The sequence below is a fragment of the Somniosus microcephalus genome, chromosome 5 (assembly GCF_052327205.1).
Source record: "Somniosus microcephalus isolate GS21.2 chromosome 5, FLI_Smic_1.0, whole genome shotgun sequence".
Classification (NCBI taxonomy): Eukaryota; Metazoa; Chordata; class Chondrichthyes; order Squaliformes; family Somniosidae; genus Somniosus; species Somniosus microcephalus.
In genome coordinates this window covers 125,398,929-125,417,126 of record NC_140991.1, presented here as the reverse complement: position 1 = coordinate 125,417,126, position 18,198 = coordinate 125,398,929, and the positions used below count along the sequence as shown (strand labels likewise).

The window sequence follows — 18,198 nt, the reverse complement described above, 5'->3', positions numbered from 1 at the left end:
AGACTATGACCCCTGGTTCTGGACTCTCCAACCATCGAGAACATTCTACCTGCATCTATTTTGTCCAGACCTGTCAGAATTTTATAAGTTTCGATGAGCTCCCCTCTCATTCTTCTAAACTCCAGCGAGTATAAGCCCAATCGACCCAATCACTCCTCATACGTCATTCCTGCCATCCCAGGGATCAGCCTTGTGAATCTTCGCTGAACTCCTTCCATGGCAAGAACATCCTTCCTCAGATAAGGCGACCAAAACTGCACACAGTACTCAAGGTGTGGTCTCACCAAGGCCCTGTACAACTGCAGCAGGACATCCTTGCTCCTGTACTCAAAACCTTTTGCTATGAAGGCCAACATACCATTTGCCTTCTTCACCGCCTGCTGCACCTGCATGCTTACCTTCAGCGACTGGTGCACAAGGACACCCAGGTCTCGTTGCACTTCCCCTTCTCCCAATCTATTGCCATTCAGATAATAGTCTGCCTTTCTGTTTTTGACACCAAAGTGGATAACCTCGCATTTATCCACGTTATATTGCATCTGCCATGCTTCTGCCCAATCACCCAACCTGTCCAAATCATCCTGGAGTTTCTCGGTATCCTCCTCGCAGCACACACGCCCACCCAGCTTTGTGTCGTCTGCAAACTTGGAGATATTACATCTAGTTCCCTTATCTAATCATTAATGTATATTGTGAATAGCTGGGGTCCAAGGACCGATCCCTGCGGTACCCCACTAGTCACTGCCTGCCACTCGGAAAAAGACCCGTTAATTCCTACTCTCTGCTTTCTGTCCGCCAACCAGTTCTCTATCCAAGTCAATACCTTGCCCCCAATCCCATGTGCCTTAACTTTACACGCTAATCTCTTATGCGGGACCTTATCGAAAGCCTTTTGAAAGTCCAAATACACCACATCCACTGGTTCTCCCTTATCTATTTTCCCAGTTACATCCTCAAAAAATTCCAGTAGATTAGTCAAGCACGATTTACCTTTTGTAAATCCATGTTGACTTTGTCTGATCCTGTCACTGTTTTCCAAGTGCTCAGCTATTACATCCTTTATAATGGACTCTAGCATTTTCCCCACTACCGATGTCAGGCTTACCGGTCTGTAATTCCCCGCTTTCTCTCTACCACCCTTTTTGAATAGTGGGGTAACATTAGCTACCCTCCAATCCATGGGTACAGTTCCAGATTCCAGCGAATTTTGGAAGATGATCAGCAATGCATCTACTATTTCTAGGGCCACCTCCTTAAGTACCCTAGGATGCAGATTATCAGGCCCTGGGGATTTATCGGCCTTCAGTCCCATCAATTTCCCTAACACCATTTCCCTACAAATACTGATTTATTTCAGTTCCTCCCTCTCATCAGACCCTATGTTCTCAAACATCTCTGGGAGGTTATTTGTGTCCTCCTTTGTGAAGACAGAACCAAAATATGCATTTAATTGGTCTGCCATTTCTTTGTTCCCCATTATAACTTCCCCTGCTTCTGACTGCAAGGGACCTACACTTGATTTCACTAATCTTTTTCTCTTCACATATCTATAAAAGCTCTTAGTCAGTTTTTATGTTCCCTGCAAGCTTACTTTCATATTCTATTTTCCCCTTCTTAATGAATCCCTTTGTCCTCTTTTGTTGAATCCTAAACTGCTCCCAATCCTCAGGGTTGCCACTTTTTCTGGCCAATTTATATGCCCTCTCCTTGGATCTTATGCTATCCCTAATTTCCCTTGTTAGCCACGGTTGAGTCACCCTTTTTGTTTTATTCTTATCCCAAACTGGGATGAAAAACTTCTGTAGTTCATCCATGTGGTCTTTTAATGTTTGCCATTGCTTATCCTCCATCAACCCTTTGAGTGACATTCCCCAATCAATCCTACCCAACTCACTCCTCAGACCATCGTAGTTTCCTTCCTCTATCAGTTTCGATGAAAGATCTCCACTTGAACTATTAATTTATCTTTTCCCTTTGTAGATGCTGACAGACCTACTCTGTGTTCAAGGCATTTTCTTGCTTCATTACCAAACATTTGTCCATTTCCAGTATTCAACCCCAGGCTTGCAGCTTTCTATAAAACATCCTCTCATCTCCCATTGATAGCATAGGAACTATTGAGTCCTGTAGTGTATCTCAGTCAACGGAGTTAACTCTTTTGCCCCCTTCATCGGCTGAATTTTTCCCCTTTTGTGGAAAAAATATTGGTGGATCTCCGGTAGCGTTGCTTGTGGCAAAAGGATATGTTGTTTTATTCTATGTAACATACAATATATTATCAGATAAAAAAATTTTGTTACCATTAGAGTGCAGGACTGCTTCTGAATTATGGGCTCAAATTCTAGGATTATGTTGACATTTACATGAAAAACGTAAATCAATGGCCTTGATTATTAAAAAAAGGATGCGATTATCTCAGCTGTGGTTTAAAAAAAAGCCAGGATACAGAGGAAAATGTTGCAGTTAGGTAAGTAGGTTGGAACTACTACTGTAACAGCACTGGGGAGTTGGGAATAGGGGAATGTGTTGGTTGGTAATATTGTGAGAGTGGTGCCAACTACGAGTGGGAGTCATGGGGTCGATTTTCATTAAGCTGTCGGGAAGGAGGCGGGACTACAAATTTCGTGTTTTAGTCCCGCCTACATCGCCGTCCGGCCAATCCACGCGATTTTCCCTTGATTGACCTTGTTGAGCCCGCCCAGCGGGCTCAGCAGGCCAATTAAGGGCCACCCGGCAACAGGTGACATCACAGACTGAAATTTCATCTGTCAAGAGGTCTTGACAGATGAAATATCAGTGTTTCACAGCTGTTTGAAGCTGTCAAACACTGACAGTCTGACTTCTAACCTGAGTCCTTCTACACAGACTCAGTTAGAACTCACACCGGCAATGAAAGCTGAAGGCTGTCACTTTTGACAGCTCGCAGCCATGTTGCTTTCAGTGCCGGCTGAGTGATGGGCACTCAATGCCTAGAGGAAGAAAGGCTGTTAAGGTAAGTACAGGTAATTTAAACTTCTTTACACACTTTAGACACACCAAACACACTTACCTTTGCACTCATGCACCCATCACTCACCTGAACACAGACATTGCGACCCCTCCAAGTCCTTCAAACCGACGGCCCACCTGCTCTAACCTGGCGAGGTTTGGAGCCGTCGGGAATCCCACACGACACCCCTCAGAATAGGGATTAGGCTAAAACTGCCTGTTAACTACCTGTTAACAGGCAGTTAATTGGCACTAATCCCTTCCCGCCTCGGGTCGGCAGGTCCCAGTGCAGGGCAGGTACCCGCCTCCTCTGAACTTACGTGGAGACGGATTTTGGGCGGGATGGTGTCGGGACCCCCGAATTCGGGATTTTTGCCCCCCGCCCACCTAAAAGCCCGCCTCACGGCACACTGAAAATCTAGGCCATGGTGTTTGGGAATGGGAATCAGCGTCTTGTTGGAGTGGGGATGGGTGACAGGGTAAGGCAGATCTGGAGAGAATTTTGGATGTGGGAGGAGTGGGAGAGGAGTCCTTGGATGTGGGATCACTGGAAGGGTGCTGGGAGTGTGGACCTAGTGGGAAGGTGGAAGCACTGCAATGGTGGTGGTGCGGTGTGGGAGCTGTCGGAGTGGGTTGTTAAGCATCCAGGGATGGAGGGTGGCTTACAAATACACGACAACCGGGAGCATTTCTTAAAAGGGTACATTTCAGAATTTCGTATCATCTGCAAATTTTGAAATTATGCCCTGTATACCCAAGTCCAGGTCATTAATATATATCAAAAAAGCAGTGGTCCTAATACCGACGCCTGGGGAACACCACTGTATACTTCCCTCCAGTCTGAAAAGCAACTGTTCGCAACTGCTCCCTGCTTTCTGACCCTTAGCCAATTTTGTATACATGCTACCACTGCCCCTTTAATCCTACTGGCTTTAATTGTGCCAACAAGTCTAAAATGTGATAATTTGTCAAACGCCTTTTGAAAGTCAATATACATAACATCAACTGCACCACCCTCATCAACCCTCTCCTTTACTTCAAAGAACTCGATCAAGTTAGTCAAACACAATTTGTCTTTAACAATTCCATGCTGATTTAAATTTCTTAGCCCATATTTTTCCAAATGCCAATTAATTTTGTCCCAGCTTATTGCCTCAAAGTTTCCCCACTACCAACATTAGGCTGGCTGGCCTGTAGTTGCCAGGTTTATCCCTCTACCCTTTTTTAAACAGGAGTGTAACATTTGCAATCCTCTAGTCCGCGGGCACCACCCCCATATCCAAGGAGGATTGGAAGATTGTGGCCAGAGCCTCAGCAATTTCCACCCTTATTTCCGTTAATAACCGAGAATGCATCCCACCCGGGCCAGGTGACTGTTCTACTTTGAGGATTGTCAACCTTTTAAGTACATCCTCTTTATTTATTTTTTATCCTATCCAATATCGCTGCTGCCTCTTCCTTTACTGCTACATTGCCAACATCCTCTTCTCTCATGAAGACAGATGCAAAGTACTCATTTAGTATCTCAGCTATGCCCTCTGCCTCTACAAGATCTCCTTTTTGGTCCCTAATCCACCTCGCCCTTCCTTTAACTCTGTTTATACAGGACTTTTGGGTTTCCTTTTATGTTAGCCACTAATCTATTATCATACTCTCTCTTTGACCCTCTTATTCCCTTTTTTAGATTTCCTCTGTACTTTCTATATTCAGCTTGGTTCTCGACTGTATTATGAACCTTACAATTGCCATGAGCATCCTTTTTCTATCTTATTATAACCTCTATATCTTTAGTCATCCAGGAAGCTCTAGTTTTGGATGTCCTTCCTTGTACCCAAGCCATCTCCTCTTTGAAGGCCTCCTATTGTTAAATTATGGTTTTGCCTTGCAATTTTTTATTACAATGGTGGAACGATGAAAATCGGGGATATGTAAGAGGCCGGAATTGGAGGAGCAGAGATCTCGGGGAGTTGTAGGGCTGGAGGCAATGTCAGACCGGGAACCAGTATAGGTCAGTGAGCACAGGGGTGATGAGTGAATGGGACTTGGTGGGAGTTAGGATACAGGCAGTAAAGTTTGGGATGAGCTCAAGTTTACAGAGGGTGCAAGGTGGGAGGGCTGGCCAGGAAAGCATTGGAATAGTTACATCTAGAGGTAACAAAAGCATGGATAACGGTTTCAGCAGCAGATGAGCTGAGGCGGGGCAGAGATGGGCAAGGCTTGTAATATATACAGTCGACCTCCCATGGGAGAGTCAAGGCCAAGTGTAGTCTTCACCTAGCATAGCATTGGACTATAGGGGGTAATTGGGCCAGGGCATGTAGACACAATACAGTCTCCAATTTAAAGACATACGTTCGGTCCTTATTTTTATAAATTTCCTTATTAATTCCTGCATCCACATATATAACCTTGTTGTACTGTAATTACAACCTCCACAGGTGGTGGTGCTACATTGCCTCTGCTGACAAAGTTAGAATTGAAGTGTGAAAACTTTACATAGTTTCCATTATAAATGTAGACATAGGATATTTATAATGTAAAGTTGACAGAAAGTGCACACAGATCCAAGTTTTTTATATGTTCTTTACTATATAATAGACTGTATTCAAGTGAAAGGTTCCATCAAGAGAGCATGTAAAATTCCAAATAGTCTATAATTGCAAACATACAAAAAGGATCCTACATCCATATAAATCTCTCCATCAATATCTGCAGGAAAAATAGCACAATTTAGTTTCATAATTGGAGTTATTGCAGGAAGAGTTTTGACCTAACATGGAAAAGTTACAGATGATCTTGGGCTAAGCTTCCAAATTTTGCAAAATCTCATGTTACCTTCTCACTCTACTAAACAGCAACTTGAATTTAAGGGATCTACACCAATCCAGTACCTAACTACTGAAAATCCCAGATCCTTTCTGTAGTGTATGTACCCGTCTACCTTTAAGGGAACGATTGAGTGTAACCGTTCACCTTTAAGAGAACTACTTTAGGTGTGGCACTATTTGATTGGCTTCTGTATACGGTAATACCGACAGTGACCACACCAGTATATAAGTGATGTTACAGGATAACTAGGGCAGATTCGCCCTGACCTCTGAATAGTAAAGACCTGTTTGTTTGTACTTCAACAGTCTGTGTATTTATTTACTGCACAACCCACAGACTTTACAGTGGCGACGAGTCCGATCGTACCCTGCGGCAAGATTACCAAAGAAAGAAGAGCGTCGAAGAGAGGCAACCGCCCTCGTCGTACTGCTGGAAGAAAACACGAGGCTGCAGCAGGAGAAAGGTGGAAGACTTTAGCAACAAAAGCTTCCGTCTGCAACAGGCACTGACTACCCTTCTACCACGGTACGGAGTGAGCCGATCAGCAGGGAACAAGGCGGCCGAAGAGACTGAGTAGGGGAAGGTGTAGAAGTATCCGGAGGATAAGGGCAGAGCACTCGACCTCGGTCGAGGGGGAGCTGTACCGGCCAAAAGTCGGGTCCAACGGCGTCGGGTGACAGCCGGACCGCGATCGGCGGGAAAAATCCGGGCAGCGACCGCAGCCACGAAGCACTGAGCCTGCGAGTAGGCGCGGGAAGAGAAACCCAGCCGCAGCCGGGGAGGGAAACACCGGTCTGTGAGAGGGCTGGGGAGGCGAACGGGAACCGTGCGGGTGAGAGCCGGGTGCGGAGAGAGAGACTGCGAGGAGCCAGTCCAGCGGCTGAGCTGTTCTCCACCAACGGGGTACCCAGAGCCGGCAAAAAACCGAACGTGCGGGAGTGGGAGAGCGAACAGGAGCCGAGAACGGGGAGAGAGACTGCGCGAGAGCCAGTCCAGCGGCTGAACTGTTCTCCACCTACGGGGTACCCAGAGCCGGTAGAACCGAACGTGCGGGAGAGGGAGACAGAGCCGAACACGGGGAGAGAGAGACTGCGCGAGAGCCAGTCCAGCGGCTGAACTGTCCTCCGTTAACGGGGTGTACCCAGCGCCGGTAGAGCCGTGCGGGCGGGAGGAAAAGACAGAGCCGAGTAAGGGGAGCTGTGCGAGAGCCAGCCCAGCGGCTGAACCTGTCCGCTGTGGGGAAAGCGTACCCCTTACACCAGGGAGAAACGCGGAAAGCCGCCATTAGGCGGAGAAGACGACAGAGGCGGGAAACCGCCATTGAAGTGGGCGGGGAGAGAAAGGAAGAGCGGGAAACCGCCATTTTCGCGGGAAAAGAACCGCCATCTTAACTGCCATTGAAGTGGGCAGAGAGAGAGAGAGAGAGAGAGAGAGAGAGATTGACACCTACAGAATGTTGGAAAACTGTACCTTTTTGCTATGTAAGCTTTGGCAATATGGTTCTCTGTAAACTTTCATGCCAATAAAGCATTTGAACTGAACTGAACTGAACTGAGAGAGAGAGAAGGGAAGAGCGGGAAACCGCCATTTTCGCAGGGAAACCGCCATTTTAGAAAAAAAAAAGATAATAAATAATACTTAAAGAAATACTGTGCTGCTTCAAAGAAAGAAAGATGCCTAAGCGAGGGAATATTAACGATTTTAATTCTGAAATAGAAGACTGGGCCACGTACGTGGAACGCATAGAGATCTATTGCGAAGCCAACAAAATAGAGGAAGATGACAAGGCGATAACATTGCTAAACTCGATGGGGGCAAAAACATATGGGCTCTTGAAGCATCTAATAGCACCAGCTAAACCAGCGGATCAGACCTTCGAAGAAATTGTGGCTGTGCTGAAGGACCACTTGAACCCCACACCGTTGATGCTGGCTGAGCGATTCAAATTCTACGCAAGAACGCAGAGGAAAGACGAAAGCAATGCGGAATACTTGGTCGAACTGCGTAGGCTAGCGAAATACTGCCAGTTCGGAGGGAATCTGACAGAGGCACTGCGGGACAAGTTCGTATGCGGATTGTCCAAAGAAGGAACGCAGAAGCGACTACTGGAAGAAAACGACCTCACACTGGACCGGGCTGTCCTCATAGCTGCATCACACGAAGCCGCAGCGAAAGGAACGGCCGAAATGCAGCTAAAGGCGGCGGCACTCGGGGTGGACCAAATTACTTCGAGCACAACAAAATGCTACCGTTGTGGGAAGACCACGCACGACCAGAATCACTGCTGGTTTAAGAACCAAGAGTGTCGGAAATGTGGCAAACTGGGTCACATCGCGAAGGTATGCAGGTCCAGGAAAAAGACCAACAATCAACGGAAGCCACCACAAGAAAAGTACAACAAGGTACACAAGGTGGCTGAAAAGAGTTCAGACGAACAGAATTCAGACTCAGACCCAAACAACCAGGAGCTGGGTAGTCTGAAGATCCACAATGTGGGGAAAGAAACTGATCTACAAACGATTTGGCTCGTACTAAAAATAGCTGGAGTCCAAGTACGAATGGAGCTGGACACTGGATCAGCTCTATCAGTCATCAACCGAAGGGACTACCACCGGCTGTTCTCTCACATACCTTTGAGAAATACCAAGTTCGTATTACAGACATACACGGGGCATAATGTATACCCCATGGGGAAAATAAGAGTCAAGGTGAGAGATAGAGGGAAAGAACACCCAAGAATGAATTTGTACGTATTACCTGAGGGAGGACCACCACTTCTAGGACGGGAGTGGATTAAGAAAATAGACATGGAATGGCACTACCTAAAAGCCATAATGGAGGAGGATTCGGTGCAAGCTATCAGCTCAGATTCTGAGATGGATGACGATAAGACCAATTCAAATATGCATGACAAGGCTAAAGGGGACTTGCCGACGATGGGGAAGGAAACAAAGACATGCAGAAAGACTTATGTCACCAAGAAGAATAAAGTTACAGAGCAGAACTCCAGGTTGACAGAGAATTCTGAGCCTGTTCAAGCTAAGGATTCATCCACGACGGAAGAACACCGAGCTCGGGCTCAAACTTATGTCAAAGTACGACAACAATTAGAACAGTGGAGTGACCGTCTCATACAAGAGATGAAAAATATGGAAAAGTTCTGGGACACTGAATGGGAGAACCTGGAAAGACAACAGAGACAGCTAGCTCGAGAAAAGAGCGACCATAGAGCCATCGTGGCCAAGTACCGATCACATCTCCCTGAAACTGTTCAGGAACTAGACTATTTACAGAACGACCTAAAGGAAGAGGAATCTTCAGGAAGCCAGGATTTTATCCCAGTTCATCTCTACGACTCGTTGCAAGCAGAGTGTAACAAGTTGAAGGAACAGTATGAACGGGCCCAGACTACAATCCTGGAAGGGGTTAACTCGGCAACCTCCGAAAAGCTAGTTTTAGTGAAAGCATATGAACAACTAAAGTTTGAACATGAGCGAGAATTACAAAAGCTGCAGGAAATGTTTGACGAGCTCCAGGCCAAGACAGACTCATCGGTAGAGATTCCATCCGTAGATGGAAAATTAGAGGTGGAAGACATAGCAGAACGTGAAATTCAAGATGTCCAAGAACTCGTTAAATTATTGAAGGAAACCCAAGACAAATATGAGGCGGCAATGGCAGAGGTCCAACAACTTGAAGAACATATTCAACTAGGAATCCGGGCAGTGGAAGGAAAGGCCAATGGAAGGAACACAGAGACTGTAGGAATGGCCCCTGATCAGGAGTTAGAGAACACCAAGGCGCAATTTCTTCGAGCGCTTAAAACCAAGGACCGGAGGAAAGGAAGGTGAAAACATTGGAGGGAAAGGTGGATGAAATGGAGAAGGCGCTAATCCACAGTGTCCCCGTAGAAGAGTTAACGGTCAGCCAACTCTTATACACGCTGAGGGACAAGACTCCAAAATGGGAACACGAGTTTCAGGTTGCAAAGGGAAAGAATTCGGAGCTTCCAAAAGTCACGGAGAGAGCTGAGGGGGCAACACAGCTTGCACATGGATGTCAAAAGTATGCTGAATTACGTCAAGGGGAACAGAAGAATGCGGAAACAGCTACTTCAGTAGAAGGATTAAATAGCCTGATAACGGAATCCCCGATGGAAGGGAAGGTATTGAACTCACAAATGAGGCCAGGCGTGAAGGAATGGCAGACATCCCAGGAAGAGCGGGATGAATATGAATGCTTGAAGAAGTCTTTTCAAGAAAGATGGTCAGAGAAGGAACCACCGTCGGCTAACGTCCAGTTGGATAAGAAGGAAGTAGAAGGGCCCCTCACTGGCCTAACTCAGGACGACCCCGAATACTATCATGACCTATTGAGTGACACTGAATATTACGAGGATCTGGTCTGCCCAGTTTGTGATGAAAACTCCCAAAGTACAGAAATCCGCATGAAGCACTTAAGGTCTAATGAACATAGAGAGTTGGTGGCGCTACAGATGGCCGCAGAGAAAGGAGCTCCGAGAGTTTCAAAAAGGCAGAAAAGAAAAAGAAGAAGCAGGAGATAATAACTGTCTAAAATACTATCATCTCAGGCGGGACACCATGAAAGGAGCTAAATTAGTTGAAAACCCAAAAATTATCAAGACAGCCAGTTGGTTGTAAAAGTCCGCACTGCTGGTTCAACAGGACGGAAGGTCAAGCTGTTACGTTAAGAAAAAGGCTATGGAGGAGTCACGCTAGCCATGTGAACCGGCTACACCAAAGAGATGCTGTTCGGAATGAGTCAAGATCAGAGACTGAATCTATGAACTGTTTCCGCAGAGACTGAACCTGTGAACTGTTCCCACCGAAAGTATATCTGTAAACTGTTTTATATGACGTTGACTCCACCGGAATTATCTCTGTAAATTGTTTGTTCTCCACCGAGAGTATATCTGTAAATTGTTATGTGAAGTTGAAGATATGTATGTTTAACGGGGACCCTGTAAGTAATAAGCTAAAAAGGGAGGATTGTAGTGTATGTACCCGTCTACCTTTAAGGGAACGATTGAGTGTAACCGTTCACCTTTAAGAGAACTACTTTAGGTGTGGCACTATTTGATTGGCTTCTGTATACGGTAATACCGACAGTGACCACACCAGTATATAAGTGATGTTACAGGATAACTAGGGCAGATTCGCCCTGACCTCTGAATAGTAAAGACCTGTTTGTTTGTACTTCAACAGTCTGTGTATTTATTTACTGCACAACCCACAGACTTTACACTTTCGGCAAACAGAATGTATTTCCACTGACGACCAAGTCCTTTCCTATTTCCTAAGGCGGTTGTGATAGTTTGGGCTCCAAATATCACTACATCATCTTGTTGCAAAAAGGGCAGCAGAGCTGAATCAAAAAGCCAACTTAACAAAACAATCTGCCTTTGATTCACAGCCTACAGGTACATGTAGCATGACAATGAGAATAGAGAAATAAATATAAATGCAAGTTGTTGTTGTTGCTGTTGAATATAGAATAGTCTGAAAAGGCAATAGCTTCAGCACTCCAAATGCCTAGGCAACGTAAGCACCTACTAATGTCAACTTTAAAGTTTATTAAATTATTAGAATTGGAAAAAGAATGAGGAGACAATTCCAGTTTTCAAATTGTGACACAAACATATTGAATGTACTCTGCTGTTCATCTGGTTGGTCCCAAAAAGCTAATAACAATCACCTAATCCCTCAAATATCCACTCACTGCCTCCTTAAATTTGTCTGGAGTATCTAACTCCAATTCATCCTTAATGGTCACTTCCACTCTTCTAAGCTTGAGCCAGTGCCCCCTAGTTCCACTGTTTATCGCAATCGTAAATATATTATTGGTGTCCCTAAAAATGTTCCCTCTAATTTTTTTTTGTACTGTGCGGGCCACGAACTCTTCGAGTGCGACTATTTTGTCCATGACCAGATTTTACAACTACTTTCATTCACCGGAGCCAAATGAAATGATTCTACACCGATGATTACTATTGTTAAGTATTTAGCAATCAGAACAGTCTTCTCTTAAAGCTTGCTTTATTACACACGAGTCTTCCTCCCTCACTAAAAACCAGTTAATTCTAACTTGAAATCAAAATTGACACAGATCTCATACACCTTTAGCCACACATACGCCTTCCTCGCTCTTATCTGCATTAACAGAAAGGGGATAGCAGAAACCCATTTTTCTGAACAAGCTTGTCACTGCTTGTTAAAGGACAGCAGGAATAGAATACCACACAGGTCTTCAAGTTAGATTCAAGTTTAGTAACAATTTGAGATTTATGAGAAACGTTGTCTCTTGGTTTCAGGGTCGGTTTAGGATGCATTCTGTACAATAGGTACCTGCAAATCAGTTTTACTATTTTAAAAACGTGTTTCCCAAGAAAATTTGGCACGCACTCGGTTTTTAAATGTACAATGTCATTTTATTTACCATGTTTGGATTTTATGCAAACTTTCTTTTGGCCAAAAAAGGAAATTGATTGAAAAGGGTGAAGAGTTTGCAGAAACCTGTTAAGTGCAGGTTGGGGAAGGTTGAAGTTGTCTGCCTCGTCGCACGCGCTTTAACCCGAGCAAGACAGCCAAGGGATCGAGTCTGGGATTGTTTAAAGCGTGCCCTAGCAACCGTGCACACCCTGAGCAAGCTCGTGACTGCTAGGGAAGGATTCAAAGAGATTCACAGACACTGCTGCACGCTGCCGCTCTGCCTTGATACAACTGCCACTCGAGTCTCTGGCTCAATCCTCTCAGAACTGCATCACAAAGCAACGCATTGAATTACATAAAATAGTACGAAGTCACACAACACCAGGTGACTTCTTACATTTGTCCACCCCAGTCCAACTCCGGCATCTCCACACCATAAAATAGTACAGCACAGAAGGAAGCCATTCAGCCCATTGAATATGTACCAGCTCTTTCGAAGAGCAATCTAGTTAGTCCCGTTCTTTCCCCATATCCCTGCAATTTTTTCCTCCTTCAAGTATTTATCCAATTCCCTTTTGAAGGCTACTATTGAATCTGTATCCACCGCCCTATCAGGCAGTGCATTCCAAATCTTAACCACTCATTGCATAAAAAAGTTTTCCCTCATATCTGCTCTAGTTCTTTTGCCAATCACCTTAAATCTGTGCCCTCGTGTTATCAACCCTTCAGCCATTGGAAACCATTTCTCTTTATTTACTCTATCTAAATCCTTCATTATTTTAAACACCTCTATCAAATCTCCTCTTAGCCTTCTCTGCTCCAAGGAGAACAACCCCAGATTCTCTAGTCTATCCACTTATTATTCTGCATGCAACTTAAATATAATATTTGTGATTAAACTTGTCAATGCCCTCTTAATTTTTCTCCTTTAATACATAGGGCCAGAACTTCGGGTCCCCACAGGTGAGTACGCGCTGGGTACTCACGCTTAGGCCCAACGAAAGTGCCGGTTTCGTGCATGCACTGCGCATGCGCGGGAAACCGGAACTTCCGTTCCCTTAAAGGGGTTCACAGGTCGAACGCGTGCGCCGGAGAGGCAGCACGTACGCCTGGAACTTCCGTTTTTTTGCAGGTTTCTCCGGGAGGGCAAGTCTCCAGGAGCTACGCTTGTAAAAAGCAGTCGCAAGGCCTGCTTTTAACAAGGCAAGTGGTGAATTAAGTTAAATTAAAACATTTTTTCTACAGGTTTATTATTTTTAAATACTTTAAAGGTAAGTTTATTTTTAGCCCCGTTAGAAACGAATTAATTTTTTCAAAAATTTAAATTGTTTAAAAGTTATTTTATTTAATTTATAGTTGTTTTAAAAATGTGATTTTTAAAAAATGTATTTGAAGTTTTAGGGCTGAATTGTATTCATAGATTTGACAGCCCTTCCTGTCAAATCTATGAATACAGATTCCCTGCTACCATTGGCTCTCCATGACCCACGTGATCCCACAGGACGCTTCAAACTAACTGCGCCCCTGGAATACGCAAGCACTGCGCGACGGCAGTTGGAACAGGCCCAGGATCGGAATCCCACGCGGGCCCACAGCACAACGGCCGGCTCGCTAGGTAAGTGCAGGTCGGAGGCTTGCACCCACGGGAAGCCTCCGACCCGAATTTCTGGGCCATAATGTTCATTCACTCTTTTTAGTTTTGTTGAGTGGAAAAGGGCCCCTCAGTCCAGCTGGCCAGCCCTGAAATTCAAAAAATACAATACTGTCCTATTAAATCCTGATGTTTCAAGCCTCAGGAATTCTCCGATAATTTTTGGTCCGGGTAGGAAGAAAGGATAAGGCTGCACTGAGTGATCCCAAAGACTGGGGATGAAAAACCATGCCATGGGGTGGGGAGGGTAGCGGGGGGTGTTCCCCGACAGGGATAAGGAAGTCTAAGAAAGGTGGATGGTTCTGTTTTAAATAAGGATTTGGGATATGTTGTCTTTAGGATCTTGTGGCAAACAGTCTGAAGGTAGAGAAGCTCTGCAGGAAATTACATCCCAAAATGGAGTACAGAAACTCAGATTCAAGTAACAAACCTAACAAGATGCCAGGAAAAACCCACACCCAAAATGAACACAAGAACAAGGACCAGGAATAGGCCACATGGCCCCTCGAGCCTGCCCTGCCGCCCAACAAGACCATGGCCAATCCTCCACCTCAACTCTATCCCCCGCCCATCCACACAGCCCCGATCACCCCACCCCCAGCGCCCAAAAATCCAACGTTCCCAATCCTGAATACACTCAACGACCAAGCATCCACAACCCTCAGGGGCAGGGAATCCCAAAGACCCAAAACCCTCAGAGCAAAGAAATCTTTCCCCACCTCAGTCCCAAATGGCCAACCTCCCACCCTGAGACCATGGCCCCCAGCCCTACACTCCCCAAGCCAGGGGAGTCAGCCTCCCAGCATCTACCCTGACAAGCCCTTCTTCAAATACATGTGTAGAAGTTTTAATTGCTCTGCATCTCCCCAAAGTTTGATCATTCTAATTTAGCTGGCGGGTGCCCTTACCATTACCACCATCTTCTTCCCTGCAACCGCCGCCCCCCCCCCCCCCACCCACCCACAGTGCTGCTGCTATGATGACCACAATTCTCTTCACCTCAATGGCAAGGCTTCAATCCTGAAAGGCAATGCTAGCCTATAGGCATCAGCTTATTGAAGCATGGTGCTGTACTGAAAATAATCTTGGTGGTCAGACTCTTCCATACACAGAATTCATATAAACTTCTTTTAAAAAGACAATATTCAAAAATTCAGAGCTAAAACTTAGAATGGACACCATATCCGACTCAGGGCACCTGTAAGTGAGAATAACTGAACACGAGAATGTTCCCCCCCTCGCACACTTCCACTGTAACAGCACATAGTTAGCGCATCAAGGATTCTCAGCTGAAGTAAATGATGATGTAGAGTCCCTTACTGCATTTGGTGAACTTAAAAAAGTCTGTGCCAAGCCCACAGAACTTAACTGTATATGTACAGAGCCTACGTAACCATGACTGTGCAGTGAAGGGGTACCTGTGAATCTGTGCTACTATACAAATATTTATCCCAGATTGTCGTTTGAGACTAACCGACCAGGTAAAAATATTGTTCCCATTTTAATAAAAAGAACAAAAATCATGTATTTAATTTTTTTGAAGTTTTTTTGGGGAATATGGCATTTCTAAACAATCCTTTCACCTCACTGCAGAAAGAATTCCATTGAAACCCTCCAACATTTAAATCAAGTATCATAATTTTTCCATGGATCTATTACAAATAATTTGTAAAATTGGAGTTTTAAAATCAGATACTGGGAGCTGGGTTTGCGTTGGAGGAGCAGCCCGAGACATACTGCCGGCATTTTTTGCCGAAGTGGCTGCGCTCTGGGCAGCAGTGTTCTCACCAGCAGGTCTCAGTAAAAATATCTGGCTTCTCCCTTGCTTCCTTCAGTCTGCATTTTATACATTTGCACAAAGAGCCATTTGCTCTAAACCCGTGCTTATAGAGATCAACACTCCGACCTGGCATGACCAAGAGCATGTTGATCACCTCCAATCCAGACACACTGACTGCACTACGCAAGAGCTGAAAGCCAATCAAATGCAATTCTAGCCCCCCTCTCCGCCGCACTTTATCCTGCTCTCTGCAACCACACGCGCTTTGGCCATTGGGCCCCTTCCCCCGCTCCAGCTCTCCACTGCGTGGCCTGTGAATTTGAGTGCGTGGGACCTTACAGATCGCGACACAGCCGCACACCTTAGAGGGAACATTGGTCCCTTAAGGATTTTGAATATCTCCCCAAGCCTTCTTTTCTCCAGAATAAACGATCCTAAGCTCTTCAACCTCTCCTTATAGCTCAGCTACGTTGAGCACTTTGGTTGCCCTTTCCTCCAATTCTGGGATCAGAGTGACTGCTGCTGCCAACGACCGGAAGCTGTGTTGGTTTAAGTATTAATCTATAATAATATCGTAATATCGCATAAATCTGTGGAGCTCTGGGTTGGATTAATAATATTGTATAACAATATCGCGGGTTGGTTTAAGTAGTAATGTACAATAATTTTGCGGGGGAGGGTTGCGGAGATTTATTTGTTCGGCGCTCAAGCTCAGTGTGCAGAGAAAGGAGAACAATATTAGTAAAAATGGATGTTTGCCGAGTTTTGCTGGCACAGAGTTTCTTTTCCTGACACGGCTCTGTTCAGCAATAGCAATGCTGCCGACTCACTCAGTGCAAAGGCGTGGCCTTTAGGTTCTTGTTTAGGGCTTGAGGCCTACACCGGGTGTCTACAAAGCCTCACCGGTTCCATTGCTCCCCTGCACCCTGCCGCCGCCGCCTCCTCGCTCGCTCCGGAACCTTCTCTCCACCTTCCATCTCCATCACCTGACTGGCAGTACTGCGCATCCGCCCCCAGCCTTCTTCACACACCAGGCCTCTGCAGTATTTATAAGGTCTATTCTATCGCTGGGAGTGCTCTGGGTAAAAACCAGTCATTTCAAAATGCGTATGCGCAACTACTTCAACTTCGTTGTCAGCAGTCGCTGCCTTCTGGGATATATGTTGCTATAGTACCATAACTGTACATACTATTCCAGGTATGGTCATATTAGTACCTTGTAAAAGTGATTATCCTTCTGGTTACACATTCCAAGATTAATTTAGCTTTCTATACTGTTGCCGTACACTGTACTGTTATTTTCAGTGAGCTATTCACCTATATCCCCCAGCCCCTTATGTTCCTTAGCTCAGAGGTATTTCGTTTATTTTCCAACTGTTTAAATGAACTGTGTTCCCAGAATGGACACGAGCACTAAATTGGAAAATATCAAGCACGATTAAGTCCACAGAAGATATTTTAATATTCCAAATATTTAGTTAAAATTAACATTATGTATTAACTCCTGTAAAAAGAATGATATTGAAGCCTGTAGTCAATATATACAGACACAGATGATAAAGTAGTAGATCACTATGGTTCCCAGCCTGTTGTGATCATTGATTGAAATGTTAGCTGTAGCACACAGACAATAAGGCTGAATATCTATTGTATGTTATAGTAATGTCCTGAAGTTTCTGCTATTTTACCGTTGGAGTCAGGGAGTTCAGACTTCTGCTCACATGGCTTTCCTATGCTTATTTAACTCCCTCAGAAGATTAAGTTGGGGAAACTAGACACTGCAAATTGTACATCGTCTGTTGATAAGAGCAGGCTTGGTGGTCATTTTCTTGTCTCGTGAACTCTTGCATTAATCCCAGAGGACATAAAGCCATTTGGCCTCTGTTCTTCCTCCTTCTTCAGTATACAGAAATTCCAAATAACTCATTCTTCTCAATTGATTGGAGATGGAATCAAATCTATTTCAATATATTAATGTAATTATTCTGTTTACAGTAGATCTTTGCTTGTACAAATGTGATGCCACTTACTGACATTAGTATCAGTCTCTACATCACTCTTAAAAACTGCTCGCCAGGTCTTTAAGGAACGGTGATAAATGCCTCCCTTGACTATGTTCTTCCAAAAGCAATTAACTAGTACGGCGTATCTTCAACATTTTGCTCATGGTTTTTCACATAACATTTCAGGATTGCATGCACCAGAAAAATTCAATGCAGATGCCAAAGTTGTCCTTTGATAGTTTGACAAAAATAAACCTAGTATATAGGTAAAATCAGTAATCATAACTAAAATTAGCTTAGAGCCACTCTTATTTTAAGGTCAACAGCATTAATTGGCTTGAAATGTCATTTTTCAGTAATGAGGGAATAAAGAACCCAAATAATCTCAGTAACATGGATTTAATGTTTTCCTTATCATTTTCATGCATCGCGGACATAGCTTTTATATATGCAATCAAATACATACTGAATACCACGACTGGGAAACTCTTGGCAACT

General features: G+C 44.6%; 1 protein-coding gene across 2 annotated transcripts in view; it reads right to left on the bottom strand.

Annotated features, from left to right (window-relative positions):
* Positions 1–18,198, bottom strand: part of galnt1 (UDP-N-acetyl-alpha-D-galactosamine:polypeptide N-acetylgalactosaminyltransferase 1) — a 244,408-nt gene that overhangs the window by 161,295 nt on the left and 64,915 nt on the right. The gene's annotated exons all lie outside the window — the stretch shown is intronic.